The 9,636-nt window shown below is 33.7% G+C and overlaps 1 protein-coding gene across 1 annotated transcript in view; it reads right to left on the reverse strand.

Moving 5' to 3' along the window:
- The window catches only part of LOC150095684 (major vault protein-like), a 248,434-nt gene extending 239,154 nt beyond the window's left edge, over nucleotides 1–9,280 (reverse strand). The window contains exon 1 of the mRNA XM_090409713.1: nucleotides 9,215–9,280. The gene's annotated coding sequence lies outside the window, so the exon portion shown is untranslated. The remainder of the gene's footprint in view (nucleotides 1–9,214) is intronic.
- Nucleotides 9,281–9,636: the final 356 nt, after the last annotated feature.

A 9,636-nucleotide genomic window follows, 5' to 3' on the forward strand; every position in this document is an offset into this window, starting at 1 on the left:
CTGTCTGGCCAAAATAAGGTCGACCACAGTTGCACAAAACTTTATAAACACCAGGAAAATGCAGATGGTTGTGTTTTGGTTTTGGTCGACTCAGAAAAGAACGAAGTTTTGGCAGCGTAGTATAGTCGGTCTTTATGTTGAATTTTTTCAGAATCTTAGCTAGTTTTGGGGTAAGAGTGCTGATAAAAGGCAACTGTATATGAGTGATTGGGTTGGAGTCATCTTCTTGTCGAGGATGTTGGCGTGGTCTCAAGCGTTTAGTGATGTTACGAGACGAATATCCATTATTTAAGAAGGTGTTTTTCAGGAAGTTAAGCTCTGTTTGAAGGTCTTCTTCTGTGGAAATGAGACATCTTGCTCGATGGGCGAGGGTGGAGATGATGCCCAGTTTCTGAGGTGGGAAGTGATGAGAAGAACCATGTAAATATCTATCAGTGTGGGTGGTTTTTCGAAAAATTGAAAATTTAAGACAGTCAGGAAATCTACTGATCTTTAGATCCAAGAAGGGGAGAACGCCGTTAACCTCTAGTTCAGATGTGAATTTAATGTTTTGATGTTGGTTATTTAAATGGTTTAGGAAGTTTTGCAGTTCCTCTAAACTATGTCCCCAAATAAGGAAGACGTCATCGATGTAACGTAACCACAGTCTAATTACGATCTCATTTCCACAGAAGAAGACCTTCAAACAGAGCTTAACTTCCTGAAAAACACCTTCTTAAATAATGGATATTCGTCTCGTAACATCACTAAACGCTTGAGACCACGCCAACATCCTCGACAAGAAGATGACTCCAACCCAATCACTCATATACAGTTGCCTTTTATCAGCACTCTTACCCCAAAACTAGCTAAGATTCTGAAAAAATTCAACATAAAGACCGACTATACTACGCTGCCAAAACTTCGTTCTTTTCTGAGTCGACCAAAACCAAAACACAACCATCTGCATTTTCCTGGTGTTTATAAAGTTTTGTGCAACTGTGGTCGACCTTATTTTGGCCAGACAGACAAATCTGTTTCACTTCGTCTTGAGGAACATAGACGTGACATCTCCTACAGTAGAGCACGAGCGAGCGCCCTTTCCAGTCATGTCCTTTTCTCGGCAAACTCTAACCTTGAAGAACAGCCACATCAAGTTGATTGGGAACGCACTACTAATTTATATATTTGCAAGGATGAATTCGAAAGAAGAATCATCGAATCAAAAGAAATAGTTCTGGACCCTTCACATTTAAACAATAATCTTAGCTACAATTTACCCGATTCCCATAGCGCAGTAATCCAGTACTGGCGCTCAAAAATTAGCTGTCGCACACATTCTACTCATGCCAACGGTAGCACGCGGTCACCTATTCAAATATGACTGTTATTATTCTGCTTTTTATTAAGCTGTAAAGTTCATTTTTTACCGTGTTATTTTATGTCTTATGTTTTTATTTCTCACCTGAAGAAGTCGGATCACCGATGAAACTAGTTGTGATGTATTAAAGGTTTTTGTTATACTTTCTCGGGTTCTAGTCAGTTAAATTTATTTTTATAAATATATATATTATATATATATATATATATATATATATATATATATATATATAATATATATATATATATATATATATATATATATATATAATATATATATATATATATATATATATATATATATATATATATATATATATATATATATATATATATATATATATATATATATATATATATATATATATATATATATATATATATATATATATATATATATATATATATTTCTGAAATGTTTGAAAGATAGAAATCGAATTATTCACATTACTCGAGAAGTAACATAACCAGTTATTTGTTATGTTATTACGTTACGGAACACAGTTACCGTCGACAGTGTGCAGCAAAGAGGCAGCCTGCCTCACGGCGCGGCTTAATAAGGGCACTCGTTCAGCCATATTGCGGCTGAACGAGCCGCAATATGGCTCGTTCGACATAGGCGCCGTCGCTACGCTAACAACTCCTGTTAGTGTAGCAAGTGCGGGAAGAAGTTTTTCCAAGCCTAAACTGATTAAAAATTATTTGCGAACAACACCGACCCAAGAAAGATTGGTTGGTCTAGCAACTATATGGTATAATTTTCTTATGTAATCGTTATTATTACTGTTTCTCTTGTAATAAAAACAAAATAACAGTTGGAGATTTTCTTATATTTTTGTCTTATAATCCATCAGGGGCGATATTTAATTGTTTGCTTCAGGGTACGATCTAATCTGGCGTCGGCCCTGACGGAACATAATCATAGCTCTTCCCAAGCTGCAGCTGACATTGCGTCTGCTTTCTTAGAAATTCTCAGTAATTCGCTCACGTTTATTTATTTTACAAGATAGTATGAGATTGGAGCACTAAACAGCACCAATAAATCATTCCATTTTAAGATCATTCCTTTAAACTTTCATTTAAGCATCTTATGCAGAGAAGATTTATTTCGACTATACCTGTGAAATAGTATTAGTATTAAGAGTCGCAGGACTCAGAGCAGATGATAAATTTTCCCGAGGCCACTGACGTACAGTAAAACCTCGATATAACGGACTAATTCGGGCGAGGGGGTATCCGTTAAATCCGAAAGTCCGTTAAATAATAAAGTAGATTTTCCGCATGCATCGACAGACAACTGCCGCAGAAAGTCACGCCACGTGACAAAAGATACAGCGCGATTGGTGTGATCACGTGCTAATCATTTGTCGAACATGTTTTATGAGCGTGAGTCATTTATGTCGGCTAATTACTACAATGTTTTTCCAACATACAATGGCCTATTCGCCAAAATTTGTTAAAAAATAACAGAAAATTAATAACAAAAAACCTGTTAATTTAATTTTAAGCAAATCTCGGTTAAAAGCATTTTAAAATTAACAGTGTGTTAATTTTCACATGTGACATACGGACCAGAAATTTTGTCCGTTAAATCTGAAGCCTTAAATCGCGGGTTTACTGTACTTCCATTTGTGAATTATTTAGCATTGGTGCAGTTTCCAGTAATACATTCCTCTCTTTTATCACCCTCAACACAAAGGTCTTCTGACTTCCTTACTCATATGACCTTTACACGCTTCCAAGTATAACTTCTTCTCCCATATATTACTATCGTACTGAATAATTGTCTATCTGTTTGATGCCGGCTAGCTTGCCGAATGGTTAGCTTATCCGCTCTCCAGCCAAAAGGCGCGGGTTCGAATTCTGCCTTGGGCATGGATGTTTGTGATGCCTTTCACATACTCATACATATTCATACATAAAAAAATACACTCTCCAAGATGGATTGCATTACCATGGGAGAACTTTCCCAAGCAGTGGGATTCCACAGGCTGAATATCATTATCACCATCATCTATCTAATAGGATCATCTTAACTTAATGTCTAAATCAGAATGGCAGAAGCTACAGAGACTGTCTTAGTTACTTGCTTCTGGATTTTCTGTGTTTCCTTATCACACAGATATCTAAGTGATTAGATCAACATTCTACATTGTAATACTATCACTTACTTGTTTGAAACCCTTGATTACTGACAAACAAAACAAGATAAGTATCCGCCTTCGGAGAGCAACCTATATATTATATCTAAATGACTGGACAAATTTAAATGAGAAAAGGGCGATATTTTTCTATAGCATCTACTCCGATCAAACAAGTGCAAAATTCTAATCGGAAAATTTTCGAATAGTATAGTGTAGAGTGGTCTGTGATAACTTTCATGTATCATATAGAGTAGGGGATGACCAATCCAACGCAAAGTAGTCAGTCATGATACCGAAAACCTAACTTTGTGTGTGTGTGTGTGTGTGTGTGTGTGTGTGTGTGTGTGCAGTCGCGCACTCAGGATTTAATCTTGGGGGGGGGGGGGGGGCGATTGAGTAGACGATTTACGAATTCACACTACGTATTGCATACGACCTATGACTCAGCATCTGCAGTGATCGCCAATACATGACAAGTAGCATAGAAATAGAAGACACAACATAAATTTAAAAAAAAAAAAAATGAAGTTTAATTAGGAAAATATTTTTGGAAAATTTGCTAGTGCTTATTTCCTTTTTTTTTCTTTTGGGAGACCAGGGCCCCTTGGCCCCATCCCTGGGTGCGCCAGTGAGTGTGTGTGTGTGAGAGAGAGAGAGAGAGAGATTATCAACCAATGAAAGGTTGTAGGCGTAATAGTAAATTGGTCCAGTGCAGTAGCGCACTCAGGATTTAATCTTGGGGGGGGGGGGGGGACCGAGTTGAATAGACGATTTGAGAATACACACTATGCAGGGCCGCATTTACCATTAGGCGCAAGCTGGAGGCCTCACTCTCTATGGGGGCCACATTTCAAAACCTTACTCCTCACAAAGAACAATAAAAAAAAAAGCGTAGTTATAGTTGCAAAATAAAATACTTATTTTTAAATATTAAATTCATAATATAAAAACTAAAGGCCTAAAGCTAGGCTGAAAAAACATTGTCCCTCTGCACATTATATACTGTGCTCTAGTCATTCCTTAAATTTAATTGGCAACTATGTCGCGGAATCTTGTAAGGAAGCAGTGCAATATTTTTGTTTTATTCAAAATGTATATACAATTACTTTTCATCTTCAACAAGAAGATGGGTCCTTAAACATTTAGAAAAAAAAAAATCTTTAACAGTTAAAAGACTAAGTGAAACGAGGTGGTCCTCAAGAGCTGACGCTATATTGCAGGGGTGTCAATAACGTCGATCGCGATCTACGGATAGATCGCATAATACTTTGGGGGTCGATCGCAAATTTATTTTGTCTCAGTTTTCAAAATAATATATAGATGAGTCCGAATACGATAAAGCAAATAAATAATATTAACCTACTTATCAAATAATAATCTACATTATGGTTCTATTTAAAATTTACGTTAATTAAAATATTAAAATAAATATTTTTGTACAATAATTCCAGTTTATAATTGAATTATATTAAATTAAATTTTATTTCAAAAATTTCGAAATAAAATTCGAAAAATTACAAATATTAGTTAAAAATATTTAAATTTCCCGCTATGAGACTTTTGTGGAATGTACTTGGAAATATATGCGCCCTCATAGACACGCCCACTTTGGGTTTTTGTTCGCTTTGATGCACTGTACAAACATAACACGTGAAGCTCAATGTATAAACGATAGCAGTATTATAAACTCGGTTGTTGGTTTTGTGCTAGTGCTCTGCTACAAGTTTAAAATTTGTGAAGTTTAAAGTGTTTTAATATAATTTAAAATTGTACCATCATGACTACTACGAAAAAAACAAAGACATATCACTATCATCAAGAAGGGGAACATGATTATTTCTTTATTATGATCAAAGAAAAAAGTTGATGTTTGATTTACAAAGGAAGCGTTTCTCTGCTGAAAAAAGGGAATTTGGTACGACACTTTAAATCGGTGCACAGCAGCTATGAAACGGCGTATCCACGTAGCAGTGATTTACGAAAAGTCAAAATTCAAGAATTGAAGAAAAGTTTGTCATCACAGCAGTTATGTTTCATTAAGATAATATCGAACTCAGAGACAGCACCGACTGCATCGTTAAGAGTGAGCCATATTCTTGCCAAACATAAGAAGCCCTTTAGTGATGGTGCAATTTTTAAAAAAGCATTTCTTGCAGCAGCTGAATCGTTGTTTTGTAATTTTGAAAATAAATCAGAAATAGTTGTTGCTATCAACGAAATACAGTTGCAAAACGAGTAGAAGAAATAAATTCGGATCTAAAAGAGCAACTAATGCAGGATCTTTTCACTTCAGTTGGACGAATCTACTGATGCAGTTGACATCGCCCAAATTCGTTGCAGTGTAGAATAAGTAATGCTGGTTCATCAGAAAGTTCAAAATGAAATGTTTATTTTAACAGTGTGGTTAAAAAACTGCAATATTCTTTTAAGCGTTATAACTAATTAATATTACGATAATTATAATAATATATTGTAATAATAATAACTAATATTACGAGAATTTTTTCTTTGTCTAAACATAAATTAGAAATCTTATTCAAATTTTAAGGGGATATTAAATCCCACAAATTCCACAAAGATTGATTCCAATCTTTGAGTTTCTTATTCGGTTTTAAAACAATGTGGGATTTAATATCCCCTTAATTTGAATAATGTTTATATTGCCGAAATGAAGTCTATTGACTCTTTATATTTAAGTAGAAATCTTATACCTTATACTCCAATTTTGAAAAAGCTAGATCGCAGGTATATCTCTATGGACAATGTCGATCTTATGCAAACATTAGTTGACACCCCTGTCATATTGGCTTTGAAACGTGGATATAAACAAATTAAAGACTCGTTACTTGAACTATCCATTTCTCCTCATGAAAAACCTATTTCTAAATTAGAGAACTCATCATTGGTTGAACATTTTGACAGACCAGAAACAGCAATTTTAACAGTTGTGTGGGACAAAAGTTTACAACGAATAAATGCTACTAGTAAATCTCTACAAGATCCCGATATGGATTTGTTTTTAGCTAATAATTTGTTACAGTCTTTAGTTGGTTTTATTTTAGATATAAGAAATAGTTTTGCTGCTAAATGAAGAAGCGAATTTATTAACAGATGATACAAAATTTAAAGATGAAAAGGAAAGAGTTAAAAAAAAAAATGATTGACGAAGTTTCACAATTTAACAATGAGATTATATTACATGGGAAAGAACATTTCGCTGAGAACACTTTTAATGTCATTTGCAAGCTAATTTTGGAAATTAATGAAAGAACAAAAAAGCTATTTCGATCAAGACAAGTACAAGACTATCATTAATAAAATTTTACAAACTTATGGGACTGATATTGATCCAGAAAAATTTACTGATGACGTTAAGCAATTTTCAATAATGATAAAGGAAGAAAATTCTTCAATTAAAAATATGTACAAATTTATAAACGATGGGTTAAGGTCTACTTTTCCGAAAACGTAGAAACAATTTTAAAAAATAAAATTTTCGTTTCAACACTGAAAATGAGCTGAACGCTCATTTTCAGTGTTGAAACGAATAAAAAATTATTTAAGCAACTTGCACCAAAATAAAACAAGTGACGTGTCGTTATTATGCATTGAATCAGATGTAATGGCTCGATTAATTATGATGACATTATAGATATATTTGCTAAAATCAAAGCCAGAAAAAAAACTTTTAGTTATTAATTTTTTTTATTTAAATTTGAACTGATTTATTTTTATACTTTTTTTAAAATGCAAATATATGTATTCCAATGTTGTATTATGTTATTAAAATGAGTTATTATGAAAATGTTGACTTTTATTTTCAATAAAGTAAAAAAAAAAAAAAAAATGCTTATTTTTTTTGAGGCCTCATAATGATGTTGCTCCTAGGGTCTTCAAAAGCATAAATGCGGCCCTGACACTACGCATTGCATACGACCGCTAATTCATAAATAGCACAGAAATAGAAGACACGACACAACATAAATTAAAAAAAAAAAAAAAATTTAATTAGGAAACATTTTTTTGGAAATTTTCTAGTGTTTTTTCCTTTTTCTTTGGGGAACAGAGTTCCTTGGCCCTCCCCACTCTGGGTGCGTCAATAGTTCAGTGGGCATATGATTTTTAAATTTTTTTAAAATTAATTTTATAATTTTTATTTATTATTACATAACCGGAAACCCTAATCAAGAGACCAAAAATTGAACTTTTTCAAGCTGTTTCATATTCATAGGAATAATTTATGGAGACAAAACCACACGTATTGTGGAGTCAAATACGAGGGGGGTCTGGAAAGTTCTGATAAACACCTAGAACAAAAAAAAGCAGCTGATATAACCACAAGAAAGGAACATACGAGGATATAAGAACATAAGTTACCTTCATAACTCTGCTACTGTATGTTTATTCCTGTGGTTATATCAGTTGATGTTATCAGAACTTTCCAGACGCCCCTCGTAAGTTTGTTACCTTCTGAGTGATAATTGTGAATATTTTTATGATAAATGGTAAGAATTTTATAAATTTTCGCCATGTGCGATACAACTTCTAAAATAAAAAATAAATCTACTAAATACTTACAAAAGAATTCGGTTTTTAATGCGATATTTGCAGAACAACGTTTCTGTATCTCACAGCAGTCGATCTCAGTTCGCCTGCCGTTTTGTTCGTTCACCTTTCCAAAAATCTGGTCATTTTAAATAAATGTAGTCCTAAGGTTCTAGATTTAATCATTACATTGTAGAAAGACATGAATATTATCAAAACACGTACGCTATATACAGCTATCTATCAAATTATATACCAATTTCACATACTATTCTATTATTCGTTATCAAATGAAGTATTTCACTTCGATAAATCTTGCATTTAACTATAAAACTTAACAAGATTATTGGCATGATGTAGCCATAAGGAGTTCTATTACTATCAATTTTTCACTGATAAAGAACACTAAACTACCTCATATCACTTCATATTAGCTTAACCCCTCAGTTTTCACATCTTAAAAGTATCTCAGAAAATGAGAAATACACTGTAAAATTATATTTGGTAGATATCAATATGATATCACCTAAAACAACAGTTCCTTTTCTTTTTTGGGATAAGTATGCAACTAAAAAAAAAAAAAAATTTCAGCGCAGGAAGCAAATTTCAGTTTGGAACAATGACAGGATATACGCCTTTCGCTTGGAAAAGAGAAGCGTTCGATTCTCTGATTCTCGTCATAACGAAAGGAATCGTTATACAGGCTTTCTCAACTAAAATGAGTTAGCAGATCTCATACAAGAGTAACCTATGATGTCTGCTCCCCCCACCAGAAACTCAAAACAGACAAACTGAGCAAAGAATACACTTAGTATGTTACATGTAGTGGGAGATTGGTGGATTATATAATTTATAGCGGAGAATAGCCTCTCGCCATGCTAGACCTACTCCTGTCATGAAATAATAGTTATATTGAAACGTTTCTGTTTGATTCATGTGAAGCATTCATAATGGTATTTCCAACTGATGTTGGGGAGTAAACCAATACCATACCGACACGGAAAGCTCTACTCAAGGGGAAAATCGGGTTCCTTCCAAACAGAGCAGGCAAACCGCACTAAAATAACAATAAATATTTGCATAATGTACATCAAAATAACTTAACAAATTAATATTAACGATATAAACTTTTTTCAGTACTATAATCAAAAAGCCAAAATATTTACCTATAGCCAAAATATAACTTCAACTGAACAAATAATTAAGCACAAACGCCTATATATGGCACCAATACACTATAAAATGAGACGTTTGTTATCAGTAACTAACGTCACGTCTTAGATACACAGAAACACAACAAACAGCGACCCCACCGGTTAATTATCTTTATCATCAATATGTTTCTATACAAAAGCCACATGTTACCTTTTTTGAAGCACTTAAAAATAAAATAAAATAAATCTATCGCTACAAGCACCTTTAAGGAACGGATAGGGGGAAAAAAAAGATTAAGATGGAATACTGTTACGCAAATTGGAACAAATGGGGATGGATATTAAACTGGCTATGTGGATATGAGAATGGCTCATAGACAGATACCAAAAAGTAGTGTATGGAGGAACTAAGTCTAGGACGAAGTAGGTGACCA

Source organism: Typopeltis vanoorti, chromosome 20 (assembly GCF_054136105.1).
Source record: "Typopeltis vanoorti isolate ZY-2024b chromosome 20, IOZ_Tvanoo_1.0, whole genome shotgun sequence".
NCBI lineage: Eukaryota > Metazoa > Arthropoda > Arachnida > Uropygi > Thelyphonidae > Typopeltis > Typopeltis vanoorti.